This window comes from Furipterus horrens, unplaced genomic scaffold (assembly GCF_987537825.1).
Source record: "Furipterus horrens unplaced genomic scaffold, mFurHor1.1.pri manual_scaffold_8, whole genome shotgun sequence".
Lineage (NCBI taxonomy): Eukaryota > Metazoa > Chordata > Mammalia > Chiroptera > Furipteridae > Furipterus > Furipterus horrens.
The window spans coordinates 60,746,509-60,763,187 of record NW_028327178.1 but is presented as its reverse complement, the minus strand read 5'-3'; the positions used below and the strand labels follow the sequence as shown (position 1 = coordinate 60,763,187).

The window sequence follows — 16,679 nt, the reverse complement described above, 5'->3', positions numbered from 1 at the left end:
TCAGGCCCACCCCAGCTGTTTCCAGTGGCTTATCCATATGAATAACCAGTTTTGGCTTATGCTTCAGATGTTCCTAAAATCTCTCAAACAAGCAGCGTTTGGCCTCAGTGTGCTGCATACCTCTCACTAAGTGGTCCCAGGGTCAGGACTAGCAACAGCAAGCCTTGGGTCACAGCTTGGCCTCGTTCGGGCACCTCCAAGATGAGCACAAGTTGTAGTCATCTGCAGATCACTTTGTAGCTTATGCTGGGTTGCCCCAGGTGGAACACAAGCAGTGGCTGACCTTGGCTTGACCTTCTTCTTTAAGAAGATCAAAAACATGAAATATGAATAATAAAATATATGAATTTATTTTAATTTAAGGACCATAATAGGTCCTTAAAACTCATTTAATATCGATTCTTTATCAGAAGTGATACTTCTTCCACAACAGTGATACATCACCTAGTTTCTGCCTGAACACTTAAAAGAGTTATGATGACCCACCTCTTCGGCAGTGTTTCACTTTCAGAAGCTGCAAAGTGACTTAAGAGACATCCAGTCTCTCCATCACCAATACAAAGTTTCTCTTTGATTTTTTTCAAAGCCTCTCAATGCAACATGGCTTCTAGATCCCTTACCTTCCTAGTTGTCCACCTAACTGGTTTAGATTCAGTATACCTATTAAAATATTTGCATCTTTGCACAAGTACCATCCGTAAAGTATGTCAATGCCATAATAATTTACCCAAGTACAAAAAAAGGATAACTGAGAATTTTACAAATCTATAAAAACTTAGCTTTGAAGTTCTGAATTGCTCACATAGGTACAATCAGCCTTAATTGTCATTATAATTACCCAGAAAATGTACTGATATTGGCTTAAGCTTCCCTATAATGCCAATCCTTGATTAGTCTAGACCATGCATTCTCAGCAGGGGTGATATTAACAATGATTAGTGGCCCTCTAGAAGCCACATTATATAAATGGATGTACAGGGTATATTTGTGGTACTAAAATTTCATTGAGGCAGCCCTGACTGGGTGGCTAAGTAGGTTTGGTGTATAGGTCGTCCTATACACCAAAAGGTTGCAGGTTCAATCCCCAGTAAAGGCACATACCTAGGTGCATATGGAAGGCAACTGATCAACATTCCTTTCTCTCTCCCCGCCCCTTCCTCTCTCTCTAAAATCAATAAACATATTCTTAGGTGAGGATTTTTTTTTTAAATTTCATTGAGGCAGGAAAGGCAATTAAGGAGGAAAAGTCTAAAAAGGCACAGGGGGGCAGAAGGAAGATACTATAATGAAAAAAGGCTCAGTGAGAAATGTTGATCTGGACCTATGCTGACTTACATAGTAGTTACTAGGCAGTTGACTATTTAAATGAAATTAAATAAAGTCAAATAAGATTTTCTCAGTCATACTAGCCACATTTAATGTGTTCAGTAGCCATATGTGGCTAGCCCCTACCATAGTACACAGTGCAGAGAAAGGACATTTCCATCCTCACAGAAAGTTTTATTCTATAGTACTGGTCTAAACAATCCTGAAGTATTTTACTAGGATTACTATGTAGTCCTCAAGCATATCACATCTCAATTTATGGCCAGTATTTATTGCACTGCTAACTATCTAGTTCACCTTTTTCCACTCTTAAAAAATTATTTAAAATGTTTTAAATTTATTGATTTCAGGGGGAGGGAGAGAGAGAAACTGATTTGCTGTTTCACTTATTCATGCTTTCATTGGTTGATTCTTCTTTTTTGAGATTTTATTTATTTATTTTTAAAGAGAAGGGAAGGGAGGAGGAAAGAGAGGGGGAGAAACATCAATGTGAGAGAGAAATATCAATCAGTTGCCTGTCATACGTGCCCCAACTGGGGACTGAACTCACAACCCAGGTATGTATCCTGACTGGGAATCACAGCAGCAACCTTTTGCTTTGCAGACAATACCCAGCCAATTGAGCCACACCAGTCAGGATTATTACTTCATTCTTGTATGTGCCCTGACCAAAAAACAAACCTGCAACCTTGGCATATTAGTGTAACAAAGCAGGGGAGTGGTCCCCAAAGTCCCCACAGTTCATGTTTTGGGGGATGGGGAAAGAAGATAATACAGCTTCTTAAGGTATTTTGCCTATCTATGGCAAGCTGATAGCTAGACAGTAGCTATGCAGCAGCCCAGGGCACAAGGGTAGATGATGGGCTTAAGATACATTTCATAACAATAAAGTATGGTACTACAGGTGAGCATTTAAAATTAGGGAGGGCCATGAAGATGGGGAGAGAAGCCCCATAGTCTGAAAGGGGTAGACAGGACTAGACGTGTGAAAGGGGGAAGCCAAGTGGTTTGGAGAGAGTCCGCCACGAGGTCTGGAGTAAGAAAAAGGAGACCCACTGGGAAACCTGCCTGGAGAACACTGCGGCACGGATGATGAGTCTGGAATTGTGGGAACCTGCCTAATCAATTATAGATTAGTTGGAGGCCTGAAATTCAAAGTGATGAAAAGCAAAGACCTACAACCAAGATTACTCTGTCCAGCAAAGCTATCAGCTAGAACTGTAAGAAACAAGGACACAGTGACTCCCAAACCAGTAGAAACTCATTAGTAACACAGGGCAAATGTAATTAGAGGGTCTTAAGGGACATCCTGAAGGGGGAAAGATAGTCAATATCAGACAAAGGGAAAATGGGAGAAGGTAGTTGACAGTATTAACATATTTACAAATCACAATAGGGGCATTTAGATAATCGCTTCAGAGTAACCAGTGATGGAGAAACAGGGAGAAGGAGAGGGGACGGGCAGCTAATCACATTAGGGAGGCGGAGCTAAACACATTACTATAAAACCAGTTTTCTCCATCTACTTGGGGCGCACATTCTCCTGGCTGAGGGTGCACCCGATTCTGCAGACTCGTGAATAAACACCTCACTTTGCTGCTCAAGTCCTGTGTCCCAGTTTTTATTGTGAGCGTTTCTCACAGAATGGAAGAGCAGATAAAGTGCTTCCCAGACAAGGTAAAGCTAAAGTTCATCATCATCAAGCCATTATTATATGAAATGTTAAAGAGACACATTTAAGAAAAAAAGATCAAAACTATGAACAGTAAAATGACAACAAACTCACAACTATCAACAAAACCTAAAAAATAAAAACAAAAACTAAGCACACCAGAACAGGAAAAGAATCATAGGTATGGGATCATTTGGAGGGTTATCAGCTGGGAGGGGGAAGGGGGAGAAAGGGAAAAGCAGTGCAGGGATCAAGAAGCTTAACTGGTAGGAACAAAATAAGGGGATGTTAAGGATAGTATAAGAAAGGGTGAAGCCAAAGACCCATGCACAAACCATGGACATGAAGTAAGGGGGGAATTGCTAGAGGGAAGATGGGTATTAGGAGGATGGAGGCAAAGGGAAAAACATGGAGACAACTGTAACAGCATAATCAATAAAATATACTTTTAAAAAAAATGAAATATTGTCAACAATATAAGATGGTACATTAAGGACCAGAATCTGATTGAACTGATCAACAGAAGAGGATTTATAGATTATGTGCTGAGTAAGGTAAAGTTATGAAGACTTAAAATCCTTCTCTGATTAGGTGCTAGTGGCAGTGATGTTTAGAAACTGTATGCAATTTTGTAAGAGTCCCATTATTTTATTCTTAAAGTATTCTAATTAGAACCACAGTGCATTGAGATGTTTCATAATGTTAGATTTATATTCCAAAACAATTTCTTCCTGATCACTCCCTGAAACAAAATGCCAAAGTAAAGGAAATCAAGTCAGGTAAATGATAACTTTTCTGGATCCTAAAAATAAATAAATAAATAGAATAAATAAAATCCTTTTAAATATAAAAACATATACTTTCTATTCTAAGATTTTTCATCATTATTTATATCTCATTTACATCAACCTGACGTTAAAATGCATCTAGTAAAATATCATAAAATCCTATCTTCTTTAGCCAAAATGATTTCAAAACTATGTATTTCTCATTTGTATAACTTTGAGTCACCTGAGTATCACCCCAACTTTTATCACTGACTGGAGTTCTTGAGATTAACTGCAGTACGGTGGTGGTATTTTACTAGCTTTAGGACCATAAAATTGGCATATCAAATTACCCTGTCAGCCCAACACTGAAATAATGCCTAATTCTGAGAACTAGATATAAGCCTTGTTACAAAAATTAAAAAAAAAAAAATAACTGTCTCCACTTCAAATTATTTTTAAGCTCCAAAACAAGTATAGCAAATAATGCAAAATGCAGTATCATGCTTGTTCAAGTTAAGATGATAAAAAGCTTAACCACCACCATTCATGGGATATATGACCCAGTGCTCTGAAATAGGTAAGCCCAGGTAATGTTGCACTGTACTGCCACTAAGAAATAAGCAATGTAGTTGAAGAGGCAAAGGGAGTTATATTAGATGAAAAGCAAATGTTTCCTTTTCCCTTCTAGTGCAGAAAGGGTGAAGACTAATAAATACAGATTAAACCAGACCTGACCAAGACAAAAAGGTGCAAGTTAAGGTGGGTTGGAGAGCCTCACCAACACAGGCAGCCTACTAATCCCCATCTTAACACAAGCTGTGGCCAAAGACGAGGGTATAAATGTCCAGGTTGCATTAGTGACACTTCTCTTCTCCAGCCCTCCTGTTATGTGTTCCCAATCAACAGGCCCCAACCAGACTTTCCCTGTATGGCAGCCCACCCTTCATTTTTAAATGAAGGGCATTAGAAGGATTATCTCAATGGCTGCTATGTCTCCAGGGTATCCAAGAACCTTTTAGTCCAAAACATGTGCTAGCTGGGAGACTGTCTTGTTTCTTCAAAAATATAAACTTCAATTTCAACTCCTCACCATCATATCACCCCAACCTCCCTAACTCTTCAAAGAATAAGATCAAAGGAAACAAAAACTGTGGCTATACAGCAATTATCTATCTTGGACCTTAGAAGGCAGGGGAAAGGGAGTTACCCCTAGGAGAAATACAAGTTAGAGCAGCAAACTCTGGCAACATTTAAGGGTCTACAGACTTCTAACCTTTGAGTAACTTCTTCCAAGTCAGATACTTGAGATACAAGAATACTAAAAGTCTGTCAATTAGTCAAAAAGGCTAAGGCTCAGTGGCTATCATCCTCAGATCAGATATTCGAAGCAAAAAATGCTTCCAAATACATCAGCTTTAAAATAAAGATCCTGCCCTGATGGGTGTAGCTCATTTGGTTGGGCATTGTTCCACAAAGCAAAAGGTCACTGGTTCGATTTCCAATCAAGACATATGCCTGGCTGCATCCCGGTCCCCAGTCTGGGCACGTGTGAGAGGCAACCCATCCATGTTTCCCTCACATGTCAATGTTTCCCTCCCTCTCTCTCTAAGAATAAATAAGTAAAATATTTAAGAAATAAATGTCATATCACCTCAGCAAAATACATTAGTTGATTAAGTGTAATATGTAACCACTGGGGCTTTAATTCACGAAGCATCCCGATCAAAAACATTTTAAGCAAATATTTAAAATATTTTAAAAATTTAATATGAAAAAAGTACAGAGAACAGTACTATAAACTCTCACTCTGTGAGAAAACTTCAAATTAAAAATAGCAACAAAAAAAATTTTTAAATAGCATAGAATGTTTTCCAATGTAACAAAACTTCATTACACAGACAAAATTCTAGAGCACTTCCTTTTGTGACTATAACCTTTCATTACCCTTAAAAAACTGTAAGTTGCAGAGAACTGATGGTAGACCAGACGACTCCTGTCTAGGGGTATGCAAATGGATTCTACCCAATATCCTTCCCCTGTGGAAAATGGTTTGTGTCCATCTGCATGTTCCTTTCAACATTAATGACTTACATGTACGCCTGATCCTTACTGGTAGTAACACTATTTTCCCCCCTACTTTCCTCAATTAGTGAGTTAAACAAGATTTTTTTTTTAAAAAAAGATTTTATTTATTTTTAGAGAGAGGGTAAAGGAGGGAGAAAGGAAGAGAAATAATGTGTGGTTGCCTCTTGCGCACCCCCAACTGGGGACCTGGCACACGGCCCATGCACGTGCCCTTGACTGGGAATGGAACTGGCGACTCTTTGGTTCACAGGCCAGCACTCAATCCACTGAATCATACCAGCCAGGGCGAAAACAAGACCTCTGACACGTGTTCATTTCATATTTAAGTGACAGTCATAATCTCACCTTTTCTTGAAAATTATCTTTTAACAACACCCATCACCTAGTTTAGACCGCTAACATTTCCAACAGTTTTGTTTTTTTTTTAAGTATAGCTGATATACAACATATTAGTCATACTATTAGTTTCAGGTATGCCCTGGCTGGTTTAGCTCAGTGGATTGAGCGTCGGCCTGCGAGCTAAGTGTCGCTGGTTCGATCTTCCAGTCAGGGTACATCAGAGAAGGAAAACTCTGACTCCAAAAAACCTCCGCTGCCTTGCGGCATACCTCTTCAGGGGAAAGGCTAAGGGAGTAAACCCCGACAGAAAATCCGGAGCCGGAGTCCCTAAGGCGGTTTGACGTTGTAGTCAACACCGGCAACTCCTGCGGTGCACCTGAACCCAAGCTGTATTGACTCGTCTTTCCCTTGGACCCTTCAGCTGCGAAGAGAGGGGGGGGTCTGCTGCATGGGCAACAGCAGACCCTCCATATTACCCTGCCCAGGCTCTGTAGCTTCAGCGTCATCACAAGATGTCGATTCAACCCGGGAGGAGACAGATACCATGTCACTCCCGAGTCGGACTGCACAGCCATTCTCGGCGGTGCAGATAGACTCTTAAGAAGCTACACCATCGTCTCTCGAGACGGACGGCTGCCGACGACGACTATTAGTTTCAGGTGTGGAATACAGTAATTTGACATTTTTATACCTTACAATATAAACACCCCAATAATTCTAGTAACCATCTGTCACCATGCAAACTTATCACAACGTAATTGACTATATTCCCCTTCACCTTTATAACCCATCCCCCAAGCCTCTCCCCTCTGGCAACAATCTCTTTGGTCTCTATTTCCATGAGTCTGTTTTTGTTTTGTTGTTTGTTTTTTTAGGTTCCACTGTAAGTGGAACCATACAGTATCTGTCCTTCTCTGATTTACTTCACTTTACATGGACACTCTAAGTCCTTCCATGTTGTCACAAATGGCAAGATTTTGTTCTTTTCTATTGCTACATAATATTCCATTGTATGTATGTATATACACACACACACACACCATATCTTAATCCACTCATCTATCAATGGACACCTTGGTTGTTTTCATATCTTGGCTACTGTAAATAATGCGGCAATGAACATACGGCAGCATATATCTTTTCAAATTCGTGTTTTTGTTTTCTTTGAGGAATCCCTGTGCACTATTGGTGGGACTGAAATTGGTGCAGTTTTAGCATGTTTGGTCCATCTTCAGAGGGTTTAGTCTTACAAGATTCCAAATAGTCTAAAGCTGGTCACACAAAGGCTGCTTGGCATGCTATGGCCTTCAGGGGTGTTACTAATACTCTTCCCTCAAAGTGGCTCCTATCTGTTTCTTACTCAGATTCAATAGGAACTTTAGGATAATAGACCAGCCAAAGGGCTTGGGAACTAAGAACTTTGAAGGTGACTGAAGTTTAAACATGTAAAAATACACAACTTTTTATAAATTTCAAGTTTTGGGGGGTCCTCCCTCATACATACACAGATTCCATTTTTATAAAACATCAGAAAATTCAAACTAGAAAGTAAGTCAGTTGTTGCCAGGGGATGGGTAGGAAAGGAGCAGCAGGCAGGAGAATGGAATTACAAAAGGGTATTAGGAGACTTGGAGAGTAATAAATTTGTTCACTACCTTGATTGTGGCAATGATTTCAGATACATACATATGAGGTCTGTCTAGAAGGTATCCAGCCATGTAATATAAAAAAGAGATATTTACTGAAGAAGATACCACTCAGTTCCTCAAGGAACACTGTACATAGGACAGTGACGCCTCAGTTCCCTTCAAAGTAGACACGTTGAGACCTCACACAGTTCTCCAGTTGCCATCAGCTGCCCCACTGCATTTCCTGAATCTCATCCACCTGATGCATGGGCAGGTGCATTGTCATGATGAAGCTGCCAATCACCAGTTGCCCATAGCTTGGCCTTCTGAATCATCCAAATAGTTTTCGCAGAGGAATGTTTAAGCTTAATGCAAAATTTGATGCAGCCTTGTTGCTCTACTCACTCATTTTGAATGCTACATCCACACAGTACACATGCTCACTCAATGGCGTCTACTGCCCCAGTGACATCATTGTTCATGCATTTGCATTCTAGCCACTCTCCTTGGCTGCAGAAAGATGTCATGCAAACTGTTCTTGCTATATTAATAATGGTTGGACATTTTCTGGACAGACCTTGTGTATCAAAACTCAAAATGTATAGTATAAACATGTACAGTTTATAGTACAACAATTATACCTCATTTAGGCTGTTCTGTTTTTTTAAAGGGTAGTCAGAGGGTCTGCAGATATATAAGAGGATGACATGAAAGAAACAGTGACCTGTGTTGTTTCAGTTCAGAATACCAAATCTGGATTCCACTTGAGTCTTTTCTCTTTTCTTCCTTCTTCCTTCTCCTTTTTCTTCTTCCTCTCCCTCTCCCTTTCTCCATCCTCTTCCTCCTCCTCCTCCTCCTCCTTAGGGTTAAGATAGCACATTTATTTTATTTTGGCTCGTAAACAACAGAAACACTTAAGGCTTTTCTTAATTATCTACTGCACACTCATCTGTCATGCGACGACTGCCACTCTACTCTGGCCTGCTTTGCTATTACAGAGCGTTAGCTACCGAAGTCAGAGCTCCATGGGCTAACTCTTCCAGCTATCTCAGTGTGGTCCCATCTCCCTTTTGAAGCTACCACAGCAAAGGTCTAGCTATTTGTTCACCATATCCATCTTCCCTTTCTACCTTAACCAGCCTCTCCAGACTCTCTTAGACCCCAGCTGTGACTCGAACCCAAAAATTCCTGATTAGACTAGAGAGAAACGCCTGAATGAAGGAAAAAAATCAATCCATAGTAGGGGCTAGAACTACTCAGTTCCTCAATGAAATTATTTGAATGCCAACATGCAGAGTGGTTAAGCAGTGCCAGGCACCGGACATTAAGGATGAAGCAAGAGATGGTCTCAGACAAGTCAGACCCAGATGTAAATCAAAAGAAAAGCAGAACCCACTTTGCACTCATGAGGACGGCTATAACCAATGTGAAAGATGAGTAGTGCATTGACAGCCTTGACTGCATATCATGTTTCACTGCACACCTGTAATAAACAGCTCCTCCAGCCACAGCTTTCTCATTGTGCCAAATTCAGTTGCTTTCCAGTGCTCTAGATTTTCCTATCTCTGACTTGGCCAGTGACACTATTTTTAACTGGAATAATCTTCCTGCTCCTCCTCACCATCCTTGCTTCTCACTCTTACCCACCTACTCTTCCTAACCCCATTTCAAATAACACCTCCTGAAATGAAATCTGTCTTCAGTTTGTCTTTCTACCTATACATGCACAAATGCCAAAAATTAACATTAACTCTGACGCATCCCACTGAATACAGAGACTCAAACACGGTAAACTCAGTATAAAATAAATTAATGTTTGCCAAACTGCATTACTCCATAGGACAGAATCTGAACCAGCTGTTCAACAAACAAGTTTTAAATCAATGAAACAGAATAACTATCAGTTGCTCAATAACAGAATAGGATTCACCAAGAAGCACTGGGTAAACACTGTCATGCGAAGCAGATAATAGGTAGTTCATCAGGGCAGCAAGTATAGTATCGGACTAAATGTACTACATAATTCCTTTCTGGCTTCATGATTTTATAATCAGCTATCAAAAATGTTACAATGCATAAATTCTAAAGGACAAGATTATTTCATTAAAGATGAATACCTCCTACAATTTCTCACTCAGAAAAATCTGTAATTAAGAGAAAATAATGTAGGATGCCTTTTTCATAGGAATTGTACTAGAAGGAAAAACTTGCTAACAGATGAATGTTGAGAAAGCATATAAAAGGAATGACTGAAATAGGAAAAAAATCATTTTGCAACCCTTAATAAAAGCAAAATATTGAGGTGAAGATCATCTGTGACACTCATACAATAGGTGAAAGGTGAAAAGTAGGGAACTAAAGATAAAGATCCACATGACATCAAAATATCACCCCACAGAGACTTCCGGCCAAGACGGAGGCTTAGATTGGCACGTTCTGTCTCCTTCCACAACTAAGAAGGAATACAACTACCACAAAACCAGAAATAACCAGCGTTCCAGAAAATAAAGCTACATGGAAGTCCAACGTATGAAGTTATAAACAAGTGGTGCTCATCCAGACGGGTAGGAGGGGCGAAGGCGGGGCGGAGAGATCAAGCTGTGTTGGTGGCGGCAGCTGCAGCAACAGGCTGCAGAACTGCAATAAGCACAGACACCCCCGTATTTAATGGGAGGCGAGAAGCGCCAGGGCAGCACCCCAAGCTGCAGACCAAACCGATCAGCTCGCGTTTCCAACGCCGGGGAAGGCAGACCCCCATTGCCTTGGACTGTGAGGGCCAGAGGGTGTGGGGATGGAGGAGGAGGCTTCTGGTCTCTCAGTGGAGAGTAACGGCGGGAATCCATCTTGGACCCCCACCCCACACAAAGCGGCACAGTGTGGTGAGAAGGGTCGCCCAGTAGAGACAAGTGCATAGGGCTCTGCCACCAATAGCATAGGAGATGTGACAGCCCCGCCCAAGAAGGAAAGATAAACGAAAACGGACAGGATGGCAGGAATCATAATTGAAATACCAATCATGCAGCTGACCAGAAAGCAAATACGTGAATTAACCAATGAACAAATAGATAATCCTTCTGAGGCTTAGTTCAGACCTATAGTCTTAAGGCAGCTTACAAAATTAACAAAAGATATTGAACAAGACGGGGAAGGAATGAAGGCTAGTCATGCTGAAATGAACAAAAACACATACAAGTGGTGAGGAAAGGAAAACCAGGGATCAAATTAACAAATCGGAACAGAGGGAAGGAACAAACAGTCAACCAGTGCAGAAAGAGGAAACAAAAAGTGAGGAATATGAGGAGAGGCTCAGAAACCTCTGGGACAGCTGTAAGTGAACGAACATCCGAATTATAGGGTTGCCAGAAGGTGAAGAAGAACTAGAAATTGAAAAATTATGTGAAAAAATAATGAAGCAGAACTTCCCTAACTTGGGAAAGGAAATAGACTTACAGGTCCAGGAAGCACAGAGAGTTCCAGAAAAAAACTGGACCCAGGGAGAACCACACTAAAACACATTGCAATCAAATTGTCAAAAATTAAATATAAAGAGGAAATCTTAAAAGCAGTAAGAAAGAAGAAAAGAATTACGTACAAAGGGGTCCCAATTAGACTATCAGCTGATTTCTCAAAAGAAACTCTGCAGGCAAGAAGGGACTGGCAAGAAATATTCAAAGTAATGAAAAGCAAAAACCTGCAGCCACAATTACTCTATCCAGCGAAGCTGTCATTCAGAATAGAAGGGCAGAGAAAGTGCTTCCCGGACAAAGTAAAACTGAAGGAGTTCATTAGATCCAAACCACTGTTACATGAGATGTTAAAGGGACTTGTTTAGAAGGAGGATCAAAACTATGAACATTAAAATGAAAACTGTATCACAACAACCAACAACAGAAGCTAGGGAATCGAAACAAAGGCAAACTAAGAAGGCAACGAGAGTGGAAAAAGAATTATAGGTATGGGGATCATATTGGGGGGAGGTCACCGGAGAGGGGTAAGGGGGAAAAGGCAGGGAGATGATGCAGGAATTAAGAAGCATAGCAGGAGGGAATGGAGTAGATAGGGAGATGTTGAGAAGAACTATATGCACAACCAATGGGGTGGACAACTGGAAGCCGGAGAGGCCAATGGGTGGAGGGGAGCAGAGGGAAAAGAAATTGGGACAATTGTAACAGCACAATCAATAAAAAATTTTTTTTTAAATTCACCCCACAGACCACTTGCTAATAACAGCAGTGACCATCTTAATAAACAAGTCACGTGCAGCTTAACAATGGAGATACATTCTGAGAAATGTGTTCTTAGGCGATTTCATCATTGTTTGAATATCATAAGAATGTATCTACCTAAAGACAGATGGATATTCTGGGATCTACTATCTCTAGAAAAGACTCTGACAATGCTGGAGTGTTAGGGTTCTCCAGAGAAACAGAAGCAACAAAACCATCAGGATGAAGGAACAAACTAACAGATCTGTTGACATCATAATAAAAGCCCATGTTTTGCCAGTTACCTTCAAGTGAAATTTAAAATCTGTTGTTAAAAATAAACTTCATATATGTGTTTATATATATACACATATTTAGGAAAACATCTGACATCCCAGGCCAATTGACACATACAATTAACCACCACACCAGGGTAGATATCAAAATCCACTTGAGGTTTCAGATAATATGGGGAACTGTAATGCTCAAGCACAAGTCCAGCTCTTTAGACTGAGGAAAAAGTACTCAAGAACAGAATGTCAAGTTTGAAATAACTTTGCTTCTATTTCAAAGGTTACATTATTGAAGAGTAGGTTTAAAGGGACTCAAACTGTACTTGCAAGATTTTGGCAAAATAAAGATCCACCTGCCTCACAAAATCACCAAGCACAGCCTGCTTCAGATAATAAGATTTAAGGATATCACTGATACACAGTAACTGATGAGGGACATTCACTACCACCCTAAAAAGGAAAAGGGACAAACACTCCATAACTGCTAGGTAAAGTTCTGTGCTTTTCCACCATACCACACTGCATTTTTGAACACACTAACAGCTGGTGTCACAGAGTTAACAGTTTTATTTCTCTTTAGTTTATACAATTGCTTTTAGAATAGACGTTCTCAGTTCCCCATTTTACTACTATGAAATCCCATTCAAGGTCAGAGATCTGTCAGTTAGGAAGCAGTTTGGCTTTTATTTGAGAGGAAGAGTTTGTTTGAAAAGAAGATACTAATTTTAACCTCCCTCATTTATAAGAACATCACACAGTGGTGCAACCTTCATTCACCAAAATCTATTTCCAGAACTTTTTCCATCACAGCAAACTTTATACAAATTAAAACAATAACTGCCTATTACCTGCTTCCCCTGCTTTTGGTAATATCTATCCTAGTTGCTGACTACATGAACTTACCTTTTCTAAATAGGTCATGTAAGTGAGATCACACAGTATTCGTTTGTGTTCATCATGTTGCAGCATACATCAGAACTTCATTCATGTGGTGAATTAATATGCCATTGTATATACACCATTTTGCTTATCCATTTATCTGCTGGACAGGTGGGTTGTTTCTACCTTTTGACTGTTGTGAATAACTGCTCTGAACAATAGTGTATGAGTATCTGTTTAACCCTTTGAGTGCCAACGCTGCTGTGAGCGACGCTGACAAGTTTTCCCAAAAGTGCCAGCATTGCTCCCAGAGACTTTTTTCCCAATGGCTATAAATGTAAATTACAATGGAATAATTCATATTTTATGTTTTGTTCTTTTTTTTGTACCTCAGGTTATAATATATTGATATAACTTTTTCTCATGTTGATACAAATTTCAAATTTTTATGCTTGTTCAAATACTGACATATTGTTATTTTTACTTATTTTAAAGGGTCCTTTTAATATCATTTATCTTTGCAATAACCTTCAAAACTCTATGCAGTGTGCCTTATAAGGAAGCTTTTGTTAATGGACATTTTCATTGCTTCACGGTATAGCGTTAGCATTTTTTCTGGTGCCTCAGCAGAGTAGGTTTATTGCTCTCGCGACGGAAACGCGGAGAGTCCTTGGGACATTTGATCACCGCATATGGAGATAGGAACCTGAGTATGAACATGATATAGAGTGGGGGACCTCGATGAGGAAACATTGTTTACTGAGGAAATGCGAAGTGCTGCATCTTAGATCCATTTCACCAGCACCGGAATCACAGAGCGTCCTTGAAACATCTGACCCCCTCATCTGGAGATACAAGGACCTGATATCTTCTGACAATGAGTCAGCCCTTCTGAATGAGGGGAAAGTTATTTACTGTGGAAATGCAAAGTGCTGCATTGGCTCTCAGGGTATCCCTCTAGTAGGCTGTAAACACAATGAAGGATAGTCTCTCTCTGCACTGGGGCAGATTCGGATGTCACCACTGCCAGACGGTATTTGCGGTAAATGCGCACTTTCTTCTGCTTTGAATAAAAAGTATCAAAAGTTGGTATCTTCTGGGTGAAGAAGCAATATTCTTATCATACTAAAGAGGATCATTCTTTTGCGCTGCAAGAGCAAGACTACTTTTCAGAGTCGTAGATGAAGAAAAGGATTCAGTTGAACTTTAGCCAGGGAGTGATCTTATACGATTCTTACAGCCATTATTCATTTATTTTGTGCTCGTGCTTTTTTTATATTGGAAAGACATTTATAGAAAAACTGAAAATGAGTGCCCCAATGAAGACAAAGGAAACTTTGCGTGAAGAAATTTCTATATTCATCAGCGATGAATCAAGTGACAACTATTTTGTGATAAGTGATCTTGAAAGCAGTGCATCTGAAGATGAAGTAAGTGAAGATGAAACTGAACCACCTTCTTCTGAAAGTGATGCTAGTGAAAGCTGTTGGGCTGAGGATGCAAATGGGCAGGACACAACACAACTTCAACATCAGTTTGCAGAGCTTCCAGGTTTGAAGCATGCCCCACTGACTGATTCTAAGCCAATTGCTTATTTTCATCTCTTCTTTACCGAAGTGCTGCTGAAGCTGATGGTCACCAAAACCAACAGATATGCACAACAGTACCTTCAGTCACACAAAAGCTTATCCCCTAATTCTAGAGTGAGTTCTTAGAAACCAACGACAGTTGCAGAAATAAAAGCTTTTATAGCTTGTATACTGAACATGGGCATAGTTACTAAACCAAGCATGTACAGCTACTGGTCGAAAAAGAGATCTTTGTCAACTCCTTGGTTCTGGCACATGTTCTCTCGTAACCGATTTCAGTTATTGCTGAGATTTTTCTATCTTGTAGACAATTCCAAAATCCCCACTCCTGATGATCCATCTTATAACCCATGTGCTAAATTTCAGCCAAGAGTTGATCAAGCCAATCATATCTTTTGGCATTACTATACTCCCCACCAACAATTGAGCACTGATGAGAGGTTTAGTTGGTACCAAAAGTCACAGCAGATTATTGCAGTACTTGCCAAATAAACATCATCATCACTGGGGAGTAAAATTTTGGATGATGTGTGATGCAGTCTCAAATTACTGTCTTGTATTCTATGCTTACCTTGGAGCAAAACGTAATACAGACAAAGATGATGTGAAAAAACATGGTTTGGCCTACACTGTAGTAATTAAATTGCTTACCATAGGAAATTATACGAATAAAGGTTACCATATCTTTTGAGACAATTTTTTTTTAGTTCTATTCCCCTGGTTAGGTATCTCTACTCAGCAAGGACGTATGCATTACAGGAAAACTTCGTAGGAATCGAAAATTTCTCCCTTACCAGATTCCACAAAAGTTCAATGTAGGAGAGGTAAGATTTTTTAGAAACACCTTCCTGTTACTGTGTGGGTTTAGGGAAAAGAAAACTCAAAGAAAGCAGGCATTGCTCCTTAGCTCTTATTCAGGTCCAACAGTGTCGAACATAGCATCAAAAAGAAATACGTTCCCAGTCAGGGCACATGACTAGGTTGCACGTCAAGTCCCCAGCTGGGGGCGCGAGTGAGAGGCAACCACACAGTGATGTTTTTCTCCCTCTTTCTTCCTTCCCCTCTCTCTAAAAATAAAAAACAAACATATTATTTTTTTAAAAGAAAGAAATATGACACCAATTTCCAAGTCAGATATCATATTGGAATACAACCAATACATAGGAGGCATAGACATGTCTGATATGATGCTTTACGTGTATCTGGATGAAAGAACAACATTAAAGTATTGGAAGAAGGTTGTGTTCAATATATTATCAAGAACGCTGCTGAATGCATACATTCTTCATAAGGAAAATTTTTTAGATGGGAACAAACCAATGTCTCGACTGAACTTCAACACCTCCAAGAGCTTGCCAAAGAATAGCAAATCCAGCAATGAAGAAAATCCACCAGGCCCCTCTCATGTATATGGCGTAAAGACGTTGCCAGAAAGAAAGCTAAGATTGTGTAAGGAATGCTCAACACCAGAAAGAAAAATCAGGTCGAGAACAGTACGTGTGAGATGTGACAAAGGGCTGCACCCAAGATGTGTCAACAGCCACAAATGTTAATATATAAACATTTTACTATTATTGTATTGTTTTTGCATTTCATTTTTGTTTATAAACTGTTTTTTACTGTTGATATCTATTGATATGTTTCTAGTGTGAATGCTGCTTGTATTCATTTTTTTGTACTTTATCAATTTTTTTTCAAAAATTTATGCAATATTTGGCATACTTCTTGCTTATTATCCATGTTGGTATAATACGTTTTTTCAAATTATAATCATAGGTTTTATATTATGCCATATATTTCAAAAGCCATATTGAAGGAAATAATTCATTTTTTCTAAAATAATTGTTATAATAATTTTAATGCAATAAATTTTCTGCTATATTGTGTCCAAGA

The 16,679-nt window shown here is 39.6% G+C and overlaps 1 protein-coding gene across 1 annotated transcript in view; it reads right to left on the bottom strand.

Annotated features, from left to right (window-relative positions):
- LOC150003019 (ras-related protein Rab-7a) overlaps nt 1-16,679 on the bottom strand; it is a 114,221-nt gene that overhangs the window by 45,273 nt on the left and 52,269 nt on the right. The gene's annotated exons all lie outside the window — the stretch shown is intronic.